Source organism: Dipteris shenzhenensis, chromosome 3, assembly GCF_047967505.1.
Source record: "Dipteris shenzhenensis isolate YYH24624 ecotype China chromosome 3, Dip_SZ_1.0, whole genome shotgun sequence".
Lineage (NCBI taxonomy): Eukaryota > Viridiplantae > Streptophyta > Polypodiopsida > Gleicheniales > Dipteridaceae > Dipteris > Dipteris shenzhenensis.
Window position 1 is genome coordinate 63342328 of NC_141598.1, and position 18007 is coordinate 63360334.

The window sequence follows — 18007 nt, forward strand, 5'->3', positions numbered from 1 at the left end:
GTGGTCAACAACCTACCATCTCGGACCATGGCCCATTTTCCCTCGTTGCGGGCAACATCCCATTGCTACAGAAGAACTCGTCACTCCTCAATCTGTAAAGGTGTCAAATCCTCGTCCATGGACAGGGTGGCATGCTCTCATAGAGCGGCTCGGCGTTGGAGTGTCGCTAGTCGAGCATGTGAATCTCTAAAGCGAATGACTAGGGGCTGCTCTCGGTTGGGTACTCTCCCAACACGCCATGCTTCCTCTATATGCCATGGTCGGGGACCCCCATGGTGGTGGTCACAAAGGTGATCGCCTCCTCCATGGGCGTCGTAGTGGTGTTGGTGCTGTCTCGCGTGATCCCTCGCATCCGGATGTTGAGGGCCTTCGAAGCCCTCTGCTGTTGCTCTTGTATGGCGGCTGAAACAGTTGCCTTTGCCTCGGCTGGACCTACTTAACGTTCTGCTGCACATCCTACCACTTCTCGCGCTGCTGGACCTTCCACCTCTCGCCCAGGGCCGCATCGGTTACAGTCTCTTGTCTAGGACCTTTGTTTACGGTGCAAATGGGACCTTCAGCACGTCCTGTTCCAGTCGTCTCCCGTTGGGTGCCAGTCAGAGTTGTTGAGCCAGTTCCACATCAGGAGGCTACTGATGGCGCCATTGACCCTCCCTTACAAGCAGGAGATATTCTTGTTTTAGTTCCTTGTGCTGATGAGGTTGCTCATATCCCTTTAGATGTTCATGTAAAGGAGCTTTCTCCTATGGAACAAACCGTTGCTGAAGCTCGTGCCTTACTCCAGTCTAATGCTACTCTTTTGGCCGAGATCCACCAACAGCCCCCTTTCTCTGTCGTTCTTACTTCTTCATCTCTTGACAGAGGCAAGGGGATTATCGCTTCTACTCCTTCATCCATAGGGATCCTCCGCACACCTGCGCCAGGAGCATCCTTCAGGAATTCTTTTGTAGTACTGGCAGATGTGGTAGAGTTTGAGTTCGAGAAGGAGTTTGTACCCTCTACCTTGGGGAGCACCTTGTTCTGAGCACCATGGATAGAGCTTCCCCTTCTGCAGGTGTGGGAGTGCTTTCCCCGTAGAAGTAGAGGAGCTCAAGAGAGAGGAGAGACTTTGGCTGCTCATTATACGATGACACCCTATGGAGTCTTGTTCTCTCTAGGATGTTCCCTTCAATCCTTTCAGAGCTGCTCATGCCTCGGTGGACCCATCATGGGAGATTCTAGCTAGCATTGCAGCTTGGCATATTATGAGGGCTAGATGTACGGAGGCGATGGATGGTTCTCAGGGTCACCCCTCCTAGTCTATGGCTAGGTAGTATATGGACAGATACTATACACACCTAGGTGGCCATTTGGGAGAGCATGCAGGGATCCTCCAGAGCAACTAATGCCAGGAGAGGTATTTTTTTCAGAGTTTGGAGAGGATGTCCTTTCTTCTCTCAGTCTCCTTCAGGGTTGAGGTGGCACTTTCAGCCTCCACCTTGGATTTTTTAAAGCTCATTTTGAGCTGGTTTTTTCTCTCATGTATGACATGATGTACTCCCGCATTTGAGCTTGCTCTTGCGGTTTTCAATTATACTTAATGAAGTATTTTTTTTGGGGAAAAAAATAAAAATAAATAAATAAATAAATAAATATATATGACACGTGGCACTCCTAGACACCTAGTACTATAAAAATCACACTAGGATTCACTAGAACACACCAAAACTGACTCAACTTGACTCCATTTCCTGGATGGAACCCAGAACAAGATCTGTGATGGTCATCGGACAGTGCAATGTCAAAACTAGACATGGCTCCCATGCAATCTCAGAGGTTAAAGTTTCAGCATGATTGAGAGGTCGGATTGAGCACTCTCATGGCTTTACGTCCCAAACATGACTCAGAGGCTCATGTCTTAGCATGGATGCATGGCCAACTCAGAGCACCAACATCCTGGAACTCAAATGCCAGGCCTGATAGATAGACCCATCTAAGACCAATACAGAGTTGTTTCCCTCAATACATCCCCCCTTGGATCCAGGGACTAATGAGGGACATGGAGCCACGTAGAAGAAAATAAATAAATGAATACATCATGTTAGGAGGACTATCCAAGGGAGAGAACCTTTATTGACTCAAGAAAACCATAATTGCATTTATTTTCGGGGACTACCTAGGGCAGAGTACCCTTGACTCAAACATATAAAAATTAGGAAATATGTCATTCATTTTATGCATAGCAATGGCAAAGAACCCGTAAAACATCTCCAGGTGGCTGGCTGCACTAATATGCACATCCCTAGTCGATGAAGTATGTCAATGAAGATCATGGCGAGAATGCCCCGAATGATATGTCGATGTCAGAGGCCATCGGAGCAGCTTAAGGAGCAATCACATGATGACTCAAAATGTCGTGATGTGAGTCACCAAGATCGGGATAGAGCCTCAAATTTGAGTAATTATGCCCAAAGGTGGCAAAATGCACAAATGAATGTACAAAATAGTAATGAAATTACATGAATTTTGAAAAATTCCCAAAAAATTTACGTGTCAGATGCTTCAATTATGTGAAAGGACTGCAAAAGTCAGAAAAGCCCTAAATTTTAGAAATTTGGGTTTTTGTCAAAAATTAGGGTTTGGCAAAAAACTGGTTGAAACCCCAAGTGCAGCCAAGGCCAAAAATCCCAAAATCCCCAAGAAAATTCTGAGAAATTGGAAAGAAATTTGAAAATGCGAAATTAGGACAGTTTCGGCAAATACCCATATCTTTCCGTAGAGATGTCGGATTGACAAGCTGTAAAAAGGAAAAATGTAGCTCTCAATGCGATCTGAAATTTACTCTGCTAGCTTGACTTGAAATTCGATGCCGTTTGGCTTGTAGAGACATCGTAAAAGTTGCGACCCTTCTTTTTTTTTTTGACGATTTTGGCATGGGCGGCTTCAATAGTGACGAGGAGACTGATGGCGACAATGGTGCGCTAGAAAACCACTTTTTGCTGTCGCTGCAGCAAGAAACAGCTCACGAGCAAGGCTAAGGAGTAGAAGTAGAGGAGCTCAAGAGAGAAGAGGGCTTTGGCTGCTCCTCCCCGACCCTTGTTGCCCCTCTCCTCTCCCACTCACTGCCCCCCTCCTCCTCACCCACCCTCTTCTGTTGCCCGTCCCTCTTAGCCCGCCCCCCCTCTTCCGCCCTCTCAGCCCGCCCCCTCCCCACACTCTCTATGTACTTTGTCCCATAGGCCCGTGAGGCCTCCCCTGGACGTTAATATATCTTTCTTTCTCCCCCACCCCCTCCCTATGCCCCTCTCCCCTCCCTTTGCTCTGAGCACGAAGACAAGAGCAGACTTCCTCCTCATCTGATACTTCTCAGAGCTCTATCACATAGTTCTTTCAGCTAGATCACATAGACCCCCACGAGGCGAGGCCTTGACATGACCGTGACCGACAGCTCAGATAGAGGGTTGACTCACATATCATACTTGGGGACATCCCCTCCTTGTTTAGGGTCGGCGCAGCCCGATTGATGGGGGTCACAGTGACTCTGGTCAGACGCAGAGCTACGACCAGGAGACGTACCAGGACTGCACCCTTGGGGGTGAGACAACGCTCTATTGCTGACCTCATGTCTCCACGTCCACAGCCTCATCCATCTTGATGTCCTACTGCTGTTGATGATGATGATGATGATGATGGTTATGATGATATCGACGATGATGTCGACGATGATGCTGAGATTGATATATATATAGTCGAGATATGACTATGTTGTACTAAGGATTTAGTACTGTCATTTTGCATTTTGTGCATTCTGCATTGGTATGGATGCTCGTTTAGTAGCTCCACTACCACAGCTCATTGTATCAGGGTTTTCATAGTCTCATAGACCCATTGGTCTTCCGAAGACTTTAATAAACTTTCTTTCTTTCTTTCTTTCTTTCTTGCCTACGCCCCCCCTCTCCCGCTCCTTGCACCCCTCCTATGCCCCTCCTCCCTTCGCCCCTCCCTACCCGGCCTCCCTTCCCGGCCCCTCCTTGCCTCTTTCTTTGCCCCTCAGCCCCCTCCTTCCGCCTCTCTCTTAGCCCCCTTCTCTCTCTCTATCCCCCATTTCACCTCCCTCTCTCAGCCCCTCCTCTCTCCTCCTTTCTCTTCCTCCTGGCCTCTTCTTCCCGCAGCACTTTGGGGTCGGACGAAACATTATTTTTTGTTCGAGTCTGCCTTTTCACCTTTTTTGGCGATGGAGTTCGATTTAGCCAATCCTACTCCACTTCCACCAGCCGCAAAAGCAGTGACATTTTCAGAAGACGAGTTGTAGTAGCTCAAGAAAGATGTAGAGCTTGAAAGCTCTACCACGTTGATCACACGCATCTACAGGTCTCACCCTTCCGGATCACAAGCCAGAGATTGGTTACCCTCGGTGCTACCTTCAGACCTCACCCCTCGACTCTCATCACAGTAGGTCCAAAGCTGCCCATACTCATGATCCTATGAAAGTATTTCTTTAGTCTGAAGCCATTGACTCTATTCTTATGCAACTGACCATCCAAATCCTCAAGTTGATATGATCCATTTTTGAATTTCTTCGTCACACGAAAAGGTCCATCCCATTTGGTTACAAATTTCTTCTTGAAGGTAGAATCCTGACTACTGTTGTATCTCAAAACTAGATTACCCTCCTCGATTTTCTTATCCCTGAATTTCTTGTTTGCTCTCTTCTGATTCTCCTCTTGAATTAAAGCATAATGTTCCACCGCCTTTTGTTTGTCTAGTTGTGCTTCCTGCAAATCCAATAACTGGTTCTGGAAAGTAGAATATGAATCCTCGTTTATCTTCATTAACATCTGTAATGCAGGAATTTCTACTTCCAAGGGTAATAGAGCTTCTTTCCCGTAAACAAGATGAAATGGTGAAAACTGGGTGCCTTCTTTCACTGCAACTCTGTAAGCCCATAAAGCCCAGTGCAAAGCAAGGTCCCACTCCTTCTCATGTGTTCTCATGATCTTTCCCATGATATTAGTACACACACCATTAAATTTTTCATTCATCCCATTGCATTGGGGATAATAGGGACTTGCATATCTGTGTTTAATCTTCAGCTTTCCACATAATAAATCCATCAGTTCACTCTTGAAACCTGGACCTCTATCAGAAAGCAACTCCAGTGGCACACCAAATCTACAGCAAATATCCTCATACACAAATTTACATACAGATTTCGCATTGACAGCCCGTACTGCTCGTGCTTCAGCCCATCTCGTCAAATAATCCATAGCTGTTAGCACATAACAATTTCCTCTGGCTGTCATGGGTAGAGGACCGATGGCATCTATTCCCCATTTCTCAAAAATATTATAAGCAAGCATGATATTTTTGAGTTCTGGATGTAGGATTCTCTTACTCATCTACTGACATTGTAGGCATGACCTGCACCAATGTCTTATGTCTGGAGGGATGGCCACACATACCCTTCTGTCTTATGTCTCTCTGGAGGGATGGCCACACATACCATTGTGTAAGTATTTTCCTCAGCATGATTTTGAAAGCAAAATGTCCTCCACATACTCCCTCATGATTAGCTCGTAGAGTATGAAAAACTTCCTCATGCCAGGGAATTCTTCTAAGCACCAGATCAGCCCCTTTCATGTAAAGAACATCATCTATCGGACAATAAGAAGTTCAGCTTTTAATAAATCTGTATCTTCTTTGTTTCGAAACTTCTTCAGGCACTTTACCAGTTAAGAGGAAGCTTTCCTCACAAGCCAATGTCTCCCTTCCTTTGTATAAGGGCTCCTGCACTCCTATTGCATCAACATAAGCTGCTGTAATTTCCTGCGCAGCATCATGTGCATTTACATTCTTACCTCTTTCAATATGCTGGAGTGTCCATGCATCCAATTGTTTTAACAGTTTCTTCACTGCGCTTATCCACCTCTTCAAATGAACATGCTTAACCTTCCAGACACCTAAAATTTGATTCACAACCAACAAAGCATTTCCCTTAATCATGAGTCTCTTTATACCCAGACTAATGCATACTTTCAAAATTTCGAAGAGGGCTGCATATTCAGCTTCATTATTACTGCTGGCTTCGAGCTGAATTCCCATTTTCCGAATCTCCTTTCGTCCAGGATCATAAATGACAATTCCTCGTGTACTTTTATCTAAACTTTTTTTGTAAGATCCATCAAAGTGTAAAACAAATGCATCCTGTAGTACTTTTTCTTCATTCATGTCAGTGTTCTTCTCCACATCTTCAACTAAAATAGGTCCTTCCTTATAGGAGAGGAGATCAGCCAAGGAAGCTCTGGTAGAGTTCTCAACCAAGAAGATAAAAGAGTACTCCAGTAACTCTACTATCCATTCAATCATGCTCCTGGAGATGTTTGTACTATTCAACATATGAGGCAGTAGTGAACATGAGGTAAGAACCACAGAAGGCCTGGACAATAGATAAGACCGAAATCTCCTACAGGCATACAAGAGGCTAGCTAGGACCAATTCAGCCGCTGAATGCTCTACTCTGCCCCCCCCCCCTCCCGTAGCTCCACTCTACTCCCCCCCCTCCCGTAGCCTCTGCGCCACCTCCCCCTCCCGTAGCCTCTGCCCCACCACCTCCCGCAGCCTCTGCGCTACCCCCCCCCTCCCGTAGCCTCTGCCCCACCCCCTCCCGTAGCCTCTGGGCCCCCCCCCCCCCCCGCTCTCCCTTCCCCTCTCGCAGCCTCTCCCCGCTCCCCCTCTGTCCACTGTGCCCCCCCCTCCCGTAGCCTCTGCGCCACCCCCTTCACTCGCGCTTGGCCTGCTGCCTCGTGGTCTGAGGGCCCTTGTCTGCTGCAAGCCTTGGCTTGCCACTGGCCTTGCGCAGGCCTGCGCACCCCTACAGCAATGCTGAACAAGATTTGCCTTTGTAGGAAATCAAGCACTTGAACAAGTCCTACAATGGCCCACAAACCCAAACAAGTCCTACAATGGCCCACAAGATCCGTGGTTAGACGGGATGTCCATGCCGGTTACCTATGGCTCCGATTCCGACGCCCCTCCACACGCGACCTTTTTATTGCAGTCTGCTACTTTCCTCCCGAGACGTCACATTTCGCACGGATGCTTCGTGAGGATATGGGGGTATTCCCCTATCTAGATCTCTACTCAGACATTGTGGAGTTCTCCAGACGCGGAGAGGTCCTCCTAGTTGGGGATTTCAACGCAAGGACAGGTGCACATTAGACATCACTCCTGGACTTCCACTCAGATCCGGTCCTATTACCTGAGATGGACATAGAGGACTCGGGCTTCCCCCGCTCTTCGGCTGACAGTCGCGCTCCCGTTTATAGGTATGGGCAGGCTCTTTTGGACCTTGGACGTATGCATGATCTGATCATCTACAATGGACTAGACCGGTGGCCTGCCTCCTCTGGTTTCACATGTTTCCCACATGGCGGAGGAGCGAGTGTCATCGACTACATTCTGGGATCTCCTGCTTTAGCCCCACAGATCACTGACTTTCGCACTGCACCTTCCCCAGGAGCCGATCACACTTACCTGTTCTTTCATATCCTTGCGCCCGGAGCCCCTCCCAGCCACACCTCGCACTACACTACCTATCATGATATACACTTCGATCATAACCTCCACCTGATTACTCAGCCCACCTAGCCTCCCTCCTCAGACACATAGACACCATACCCTCTCTAGATCACCGAGCCACCCTTATCACCCACTCCCTTCACAATGCAGCCCGCCACATCTTTCCTTCCACTACTCGGTCCACTCGCCCTCCACCCGCTGGCTCCACCCCTTGCAACAACTGGTATGATGACGAGTGCAAAGCATTACGCCGCACACTCCGACTCACGACCTAGCGAAACGCTAGGGCTAACCCACGTTTCACCAGGGATTATCGTCGACTAGTCCGTCGCAAGAAGCTAGCCTTCCTGCGCCAGAATGAGGATACGCTACTGAACATTCTGTTTAGTAGCAACTCCAAGGATTTCTAGAGGAAATTCCTAGAACGCCGACCCCCCCCCCCCTCACGGACACTTCCCTCTAGCACACCTACGCACGCACACTCTATGATATCCGTGATCAGCCTCCCCCCGACCTCTCAGCCACCCCCCGCCCCACTTCTTGTATCCTCTTCACAACCCAGGGAGTCACCCACGCAGCGCATAAGCTTCATAACAGTCGAGCTAAGGATCATGAGGGCCAATGCACAGAGTTTGTTGCCTATGGCATCAAAACTCTAGCCCCCATCCTGGCAACGCTGTTCAATGAAGCTGTCTGCCACGGGGGTTCCCCAGAGCCTGGACACTGAACACTATCACACCCATCCACAAAGCAGGAGATCCCATGGATCCAGGGAATTACAAGACCATCATGGTTGGACATGTTACGTCCAAGATCTATGCATCAGTGTTAGATGGCGAGATCAGTGCTCGCGCAGAGGTACAGGGGCTCAGGGCATCCGGACAGGCCGGCTTCAGGGCGGATCACTCGACTTACAATCACATTTTTACACTTAGAGGGATCATTGAGGAGGCCAGACACAGGAGACAGAGAGTATATTGTTGCTTTGTGGATTTCCACAAGGCATTCGACACCGTTCCCCGCGCCCGACTCATCAGACGTCTGCAGGAGTTAGGCTATGACTCGGTGATTATCTGGGCAGTAGTAGCTCTCTATGAGCGGGTGACGGGGCAGGTCAGGATTGGCACCAGCTGGACCCTAGAGATCACGAGCACTATCGGAGTCAAACAAGGATGTCCCTTGTCATCGACTCTATTTGGCCTCTACATCGACGAGCTCGAGACCACCATCAGGACACTCGGAGGTGCAGGCTGCTCTCTTGCGGAGGCTGTCATCCAGATTCTCCTATACGCAGACGATGTAGTACTACTATCCTCTTCTGCTACTGGTCTTCAGCGACACCTGGATGGACTTCAGGTCTTCTGTGATACACATGACTTGAAGGTCAACCTTGGGAAAACCAAGGTGATGATCTTCAACACTTCCAGACCCGCTATGCACCGAGAGCAGTTCCTCTTTGCCGGCGACCCTGTTGAGATAGTTGACTCTTACACATACTTGGGCGTTGTCTTCTCAGGCCCGATCTTCATGATGCGCCCGGTCATGCAGGCTAGGATCAGCCAGGGATACGCCGCTCTTGCCCGACTGGAGCGACAATGCTACCACTCCCTTTTCCAGGACCCGCGGACCAAGTCTCTCCTTTTTGATTCTTTGGTCCGCCCAGCAGGCATGTACGGTAGCCCTTGGTGGGGAGTCGATCTTTCAGACACAGAGTGGGCTCGAGTCGAGCGCCTACAGATACTGATGTTTGCTCGGATGATCCGCAACAAACCATCGGTACCACACCAGATCATTCTAGCAGAGTTCGGCGCCTCACCCTTACGGCTTGATGCGGCTTTTCAGGCTATCACCTATCTCCACAGAGTCAGGGATTTCAGCTCCTCCGCCGACGGTCGCCTCCGCCTATCTTGGCTAGCCCTATCCTCCTCTATGGCCTTATCCGTTGATGGGGACCAGCGATGCTGGTATAGTCATCTTTCCAGTTGGTTCACCTGACTGGGCCTCGACTTAGACCGGTTGCCTCCTTTTCAGTACAGCCTCGACGCTCCACCATCTCCCCTCTCCCCCACTAACCAGGAGGTCAACCGGCTCATTCGAGCGGATCTGCTCCAGCTCCACACGTGGCGGACATGGTTTCTTCACTCCGAGCTTCCTGTGAAGCTTGACTTCTACCGCCGACACTGCCTTCAGATCTCACAGGAGGGCTTCATCACACCTCCGGGTTACACACAGCTTCATCTACCACATGCGCTCCGGATCTCCCTCGGTCAGTTTAGGGTCTCGTCACACCGATTACGGATCGAGAGCGGACGCGCAGAGGGTATCCCACGAGAGGACCGCCTTTGCCCACTCTGCGACTTGCAGGAGATCGAGTTGGAGGAGCACTTTGCTTTCAGATGTCCTATCTATTATACCATTCCAGGCCGGTACCACTTCCTCTTCCGCGACGGATTCGGCTCCCTCCCACACATGCTGCAGTTCTCGGATCAGCGATGCCTAGTCGCTTTCTTACATGAGATGACTCGCCACCGAGATACCTCTCTCCGAGCACGGCGACACGAGCAGCACACACAGCGTGAGGACACCCAGCGGCCTATCACTGACTTCTTCCAGTCACAGGATACCTCTTCTCAGTCTAGCCGACGACGCGGACGTGAGCGAGAGCCAGAGCCACGACAGCTGCGCCAGCGGATAGACTCACACATCCAGGTCCATGACATCTCGTCTCTGCTCTCTGCCCGCCCCATCGGGGTTACCGTTGCCCTCATCCACAGGGCCACCCGCCGCCCCCGACGACCGAGCTCGACTAGGCCGCGTGACGTCAGAGGCCAATCATCTATCGCAGGGTTTTTTCCGACCTCCCATTTGACGGCCCCTCTATGATTGGTCTCTGACGATCACCACCTGCACATGTATACTGTATCTCCCCCCTCTGCCCCATTTTTGGTGCCCCCCCCTTCTTTTTTGTATCGTCTGGAGGTAGACACATATTTTTTGTATCAGGACTAGACACACAGTCCTTCATAACCTCTTTTTTGTAGAAACGGTTGGCTGGCCCGTTTTGAGACCGCCACCGTTATGCTCATTGTATCAGTTATCTTTAGTCTCAAAGACCTTCACGGTCTCCCGAAGACTTTAATAAACTTTCTTTCTTTCTTTCTTTCTTCACCCTACTGGCATAGTAGACTGGACTCATATATCTGGAACCCTCTCCCTGCTGCAAAAGAATAGCACCAATAGCATCTGGTCCTACAGATGGATTCACATAAAAAGTCCTAGAATAATCTGGTGGCTTTACACTTGAAATATGAGTCAAGGATTCCTTAACTGCCTCAAACACCTCTTCACTCTCTGTTGTCCATTTCAGAGGCTCAGATTTTACCACCTGTTGAAGAGGATACAAAATCTGAGATAACATATGAATAAATCTTGACAGATGCTTCACCTTCTGGAGAAAGGTATGCAACTGCTTGGTATTCTCAGGAGAGGACATCATAACTACAGCTTTTACTTTACCTGGATTTGGCTCAATCCCATTCTCAGATACAATATGGCCCAATATTTTAATGCTGTTCTGAGCTAACTGAGTCTTCTTAGGATTTAATTGACCACCATTATTATCAATCTCATAAAATGCCGGATCCAGCTGTGGCAGCTTGCCACAGTGCTCCCTTCTTCCACTGTAAACACAGATGTCATCAATAAACACTTTACAAAATTTATCTAGGAAAGGTGATAAAATCAGATCTGAATTCTACACTATAGTCATTCACCCTATTATTTAACCCTGTTGGCAATGGATAAACATCACCTCCAGTACGAGGAGGCTTATCACAGTGTGTGCTGTAATGTCCCCACTCTCCACAATTAAAGCACTGGACACAAGGTGCAAATGACCCTTGACCTCGTCCTTCCTGCCACGGGCCTGAATTATTTGAAGAAGGCATGCTGCCTCTGCCATAACCACCCGATGATCTACCTCTTCCCCTACGGTTCATCAAATTCAAACTCAAACTCTTCATAAGCTCTGACATTTCATGAATTTCTTCTTTTATATTCTCCTCCTTCCAAACTTCAGGCTTCTGTATTTCTGGCTTCACATGAGAGATAATTTGAGGCACATGCTGAACCATTGGCATCTCTTGCATCATTTGTGACAATCTTATCTGCTTCCTCTCCTTCTCTTTTGCTACCATGAGAGCATCCTCATAAGTGACCAGCTCTTTACATTCAATCTTTATCCCAATCTCTGGCTTCAGACCAGCAACAAACCTATCCTTTTTTATGACTCTGGGAGGAACTTCAGGTAATAAGGCCAATTGCCATTTATTCCACAACACAATGAACTTACCGACATACTCATCCACTAACTGAGTCGGCTGTTGCTGCAATAAACATAGCTCTCTCCAATGCCATCAGGATCTCTAACACACATAAACCTTTCCAGGAAAGCTGTCCTCACCTCTGGATAAGTCGGGTTTCTGTGAGCACCCTGATCATCACGCATCCTTGTAGAGAAAGTCTGCAGCCAAGTTCTTGCTTCTCCCAACAGACAAAAGGATAGAATCTGAAGAAGGACTTCAGGAGCATTCTTGTCTTTAATAAGAGATGTGAACTCCAAGCAGTCTAAAAACCTCTCTAGGTCTTCATTGGGCAACCCGTGAAATCGAGGAAATTCATGAGCCATCTCTCCTCTTGACTAACTTATCTCAAACACACTCCCAACCAGAAATACCACCCAGCCTCTTCTGGGAAGAAAACAAAAATAATCACTCTGCTGAAGAAAACTTACCCGGCATCTGACTGGCATTCTTCTTCCTAAGAGCAATTACTTTCAAAGCCTTTTGAACCTTAGCACGGAGACGTATCACGCGAAGTTCAACATCAAGGCATCTATCTCTCCTGTTTCCACGCTCCCCACATAACTCACAATGAATTACTCTCATGCGAGGCTTTGTCTTCATAGTTTCAATCCCTAACCATAGAAATTCAAGCAACATTCCCCAGCCAATCTTCTGGGCCGTTTTGTCTTGAGTACCCAATCTCAATTCAAAACTCCTCCTGTCCCGAGGAGGATCGCTAAAAAGATGATAAGGAGAAAAAGGAAAGACAACCAGGAATTATGTACTTCACCACGTCAGATAGCTGAGACTTCATAGGGATCAGCTGCAATGTGGGCTTGTAGAGGATGAGCTTATGAACTAGGTTCCAGAGCAGATATCCAGAGCACACAAATAACAAGTCAATCTCCCACGCAATCTGACTAGAACACACACACATGAACACACAGACTCTTTGAAAGAGGGGAAAGAAGGCTTTGACTTGTTGTAGCTCTGTGTCAACCAAAAGTTGTTCAGACACATAGTCGTTCTTTGTACGACAGATCAACCACACATGATGTATCTACAACACCTCCTTCCAGCAGCTTGTATAAGTAAAACAGCTCGTACTTATGCTTCTCGTACGGAATCCTCATGCACAAAAAATCCCCAAGAACGCTAATCCATCGAGTTATCCCCTCCACCTATAGATTCATGAGACCTCATCGATCAAAGTCCCTATCATTGGTTCCCTCCAGAGCCCCCCATTGGGACAGCTTCTTCATCACTGCAGATTTGCGTAGGAATTTTTGGAGGAGGCTCTGGGAATCCCTTAGAAATAGAAAGATCACTCTTTTCTTTTGGCTTTCTATTCATGGAGGGATTGCAGTGAACCTGTGGAGATCACGTTTTGGGGCTGATCCCACTTGCCTTTGCTGTCATTCTGCAGAGGAGTCAGTGCGACATTGCCTTTGGGACTACAGTTAGGCGAGGACTATTTGGAAAGGGATTGCGAGGATACTCATCATTTTTCATACTTCCCCTTTCTTCATGACTTGGGGCTCGGTCACATGGTTATCTCTTACTGGGCCCCAGGTGTTCTATGAGGGTGAGCCTTCTTGTTGGGCACTCTCGGTCCGTCGGCAGGTGATAGAGCCCTACTCTCTTCAGGATGTACCACTTACTCCCTTCAGGGCTTCTCATGCTTCAGTGGACACCTCTTGGGAGATCTTGGCTAGCATTTCCTCTTGGCACATTTGGAGAGCCAGATGTATAGAGGCCTTGGATGCCATCCAGATACACCCTTCACAGGTATTTGGACTGATACGGTTCACACTTTGATAGCCATTTGGGCTAGCATGCAGGGCCCTTCACGGGCAGCCTCTTCTAGAAGGACTGTTTTTCTTCGAGTTTGGAAGGGTTCCCCCTTTTTCTCAGAGGTTTCTACTGGATTGAGATGGCACTCAGCCCCAATTCTTTCTTTTTGGCTCTTGAGCTTTTCATGCATCGCATGGTGTATCCCATATGGAGCTTGCTCTAACGGTTTTCTTTAATACTTAATAGAAGTCTCTTTTTGGGGGGGAAAAAAAAAGTCCCTATCATGATTTCCGTTCAGTCACTATTGCATCTGCACACAAGCTGTACGTCATACTCAGAATTGTAAGCAGCCACATCATGAGTGCTTCCAGCAGCGACAACTCCCAATCTGTCTTCTGTTCCATCTAAGCTCCCCCACGCAACCTGCACACTTGTGTGTGATTAAAGGTAACAAACCCACAGCCCAAAAAAATAAGCGACTCGTACTTCATGTCCATCAGCCCGTTAGCTCTCCGCTCATCTAATCGTCCATCAGCCCTGTGCTTTTTTTTTTTTTCAGATCATCACACCCCGTTGACAGCCCGTACACAGCCCAATCGCCCCCTCAGATCGTCACAACCCTCTACACCTTGACGCACTGCTTTTGTACAACACTTTGAAGCCCATGAACCATCTGTTCATTGACCAGCAGATCCTTTTCTCTCTCTTTCTTTCTCCGCTCTCCCCCCATGCAATCTCTCTCGCTCATCAACGTTTTCCAGCACTCTCCAGTAGCCACCATCCCACGTATCAGCCCACTCGTCAGCCAGAGCATCCCCAATCCTTGATCACGTAGCCACCTTGCATGCATACATTCCCTTCAAGATTTTCCAGCCACGTCATCACGTAGAATTTACCACTTCCATTTAAAAAATGCAAATATCTCCCAAGGCACATTAAATGCACATTTTGGACCTTTGGTCACACAATTCCCACACACATTAGCATGCACATTAAGACTTGCATGCACCCCCATAAACCCACATGAAAAGCCCCTTGACATGGGCACCAAAACATATCAAATTCCCGTAACATGCAAGACTGTGTTGACTCAGGAAAATATAAAAAAATTCTTCATGACTTAACTTTACATGACCCCAAAAACATTTCACTTGACCACACACTGGACACCCTTGCTCTGGAAGTCTGGTACAACCACATTGCATTTCATAATTTCCCATGAAGTCCTTGCAAAACATAGTTTATTGTCTCAAAAAACTATACATTAGTCCATCATGTGTGTGAAAGAAAAATCCACAAATGCCAAAAGCCCACACCTACCCTAGATGTGTACAACTATGTGCCTACCCACAGCTATATACAGTGCTCAAAAACTTGATACAGGTTTTGTTCTATCAACGTGGCATCCATAGGACACTTTAGACTAGAACTCACACCACAACACACTAGAACACACCAAAATGACTCAACTTGGCTTCATATTCTAACACCCCTTCATGAAGGCAAGGTGAGAGACTACTGGATTGGAACCAAGGACAGAACATGATAGTGACAGGACTACTAAACTGTGCAATGTCTGAACTAGACATGGCTCCCATGCCAACTCAGAGGCTGAAGTTTGAGCATGGTTCAGAGGTCGGACTGAGCACTCACATAGATTTACGTCCCAAACATGACTCAGACTCTCATGTCTCAGCATGGATGCATGAACAACTCAGAGGTGTAGAAGACCAATACACCAACATCCTGGAACTCATATGCCAAGCTTGATAAGTAGACCCTATCAATGCCAATACATGGCTCCCACAGTACATCCCCCTCTCGACTCCAGGGACTAACTAGAAACATGGAGTCACACACCATAAAAGAATACATCATTTTAAGAGGACAATCCAAGGTAGAGGACCTTTATTGACTCAACACACATTATTTATTGCATTCATTTTTGGGAAACATCCCCAAGAAGAGTACCCAAATATTCCTAACCATTATCAATCACTTCAGATAGATCATGTAAAACAATAGATAAAGCTCATCGGTCAGGTCCAGTAGATGTAGCGTGAAGCTTCTCGAACTTGGCTTTGATCTTCGTGGCGGAAGTAGTGAGATAAAAGTGATGGAGCAATCTGTTGTCCAACCTCACACCGATACGGGCAAGTGCTTTCTCCCTAGATAATGTGACTTCTTCAGGAGGACGAGGCTCCATGGTATCAACCTTGAAGTAGCTAATTAAGCAAGCTGAAAAGGATAACCAGCTTGCAATAGCTCACACAATTGGAAAGGCAATGAGCAGGAGCAATGGCGTGTAGGCAGCTACAAATGATGTGGTAGAGAGGGCAAAGGTAGCAGAGAATGCAAGTTATGGAAGAGTCATGAGCAGGCAGGTTTGAGCACGCATTTCGAGGCTGTCTGGTATGGACAGTTGGGCAGGAGTGTATGGCTAGTTGAGCTGGCTGTACGTGCAGCGGAGCAAGCTGTACAGAAGAGTAGAACTTTTCGTACTGTACAGAACAGTCCGTACAGCCCGTACGGACTGTACGGCAGGCATGTACGGCGGTTTGGTACGGCGCAGCAGGAGTAGGCAGCAGTCACGAAGCAGTACGACCTGTTATACGGGCTAATGGTGCTGCTTTTGGCGATGCATTTGGAGCTGAAGGGTTGTTGATGGGGAGGAACCATGGCGAGGCTAAGGAACGGTTGATGGCAAGGCATTTCGGGCTGAAGAAGGGGTAGTTGATGGCGAGGTAGATCAGCTCCAAATGAGCTCCCGAGGTGAGGCTAAGGATTGGAAGAGAGCTCTACCTTGGAGGAGAGGGGAGCTTCCATTTGTGGGCTTCTCTCATCCTCTAGGTAGAGTGAGAAGAAGGGAAAAGTGGAAACGAGGCTCTGATACCACATGAAGGCACATGGTGGAGAAGGAGAGAGAGAGAGAGAATAGGCTAGGGAGAGAGATAATGATACTCAAAGAAAGACAATGAAATGGAAATGAAATGACTAAGCAATGAACAAATGAAAGTACTCACATTCAGACCAAAGAGCTTGTAGCTTGATACTTGATTGATTTGACAATAGACAAGTACAGCTCTTTTATAAGAGCACACACACACATATGAACACCTATGCATATGGGATAACTCCCAATGTGACACGTGACATCCATAGGACACACTAGACTATAACTCACACTGGAACACACTAGAACACACCAAGCTGACTCAACTTGGCTTCATATTCTAGCATCGTCCTCAACTCGAATCCCTAGATGTGTAAGCTGATGGATAATGGATCTCATTCGATTCAGATGTTTGCCTAAGGTGACGCCCTCCTTCATTTGTTAAAAAACTCGTGTTTTGAGTAACTAGGTGATAGCTGAACTTGGATCCTAGATCTTTTCTGAGAATACCAAAGCGCTCATTCGTTCTTGCTTTCCCATGCAGTGACCTTGTCTGGGGACTCTTGAGCCATCTTGCCAGTGGGCTTCTTCTCTGTACCTGCACCCACTGCCCACAAAGTTTTTCCATGAAGTAAGGCCTAAGGGTCAGTTTCGATGCAGTGAATTTGCACCAGTGTAGACCACAATCTTCGCAGCCGATTCAGCTTTCGTCTCCATGACTTCTCCTGCTCTGATACCAACTGTGAAATTTCTTCTTATGCCTAGACCTACATGTAAAAGACTAAAACTCAAAGACAGCTCGTAATCCGAAAACTAAATCATGAAATATGAAAAGACTGCATGCATTGTAAGAGAAGACCATAGAGATCCTCCGCATCCCTATTGGGCTCGTAGGAGGATTTGAACGTTTACATGATGATAGTTGAAGATTCCTACATAGCTTCTCAAGTTCCATACACACCACCGCAATGAGCCATCAAGTCATATGCATACCTTGTATGGTAGAGCACGAGATTCGGATTTGCAGCAACCAAGATCATAGCAAAAAATCACAGTAATCATCAGCGATATCCCTGGACCAAAAGGTGTCATGTGAGCTTCTGAGAGCAAGCAAGAATCACGGCTGTGATAGCCCTGAAATATTGCCTGCCAACATGCAGATTTGGTATGCGTCCCAGGTGAGGTTTGTCAACCAGTTCCAACGGATATGGATCTAATACATGCTCCACAGGCAGCGGGACCCTAGTTGAGACCCTGGCCAGGCTTATTCACATCCTCAGTCTGTCATGATGGAGCCAGTACATAGTGTTTTTTCTCCTCATTGTCAGCCCATTTCTTGGCAGTGACTCCAGCACACCTCTCGCACACGCAAGACATAGGGCAGATCAAGGGGCAATAGTTGCAGATTTCAGATATCTTG

General features: G+C 47.6%; 1 protein-coding gene across 3 annotated transcripts in view; it reads left to right on the top strand.

Moving 5' to 3' along the window:
* The window catches only part of LOC147904151 (uncharacterized), a 118181-nt gene that overhangs the window by 59426 nt on the left and 40748 nt on the right, over positions 1 to 18007 (top strand). The gene's annotated exons all lie outside the window — the stretch shown is intronic.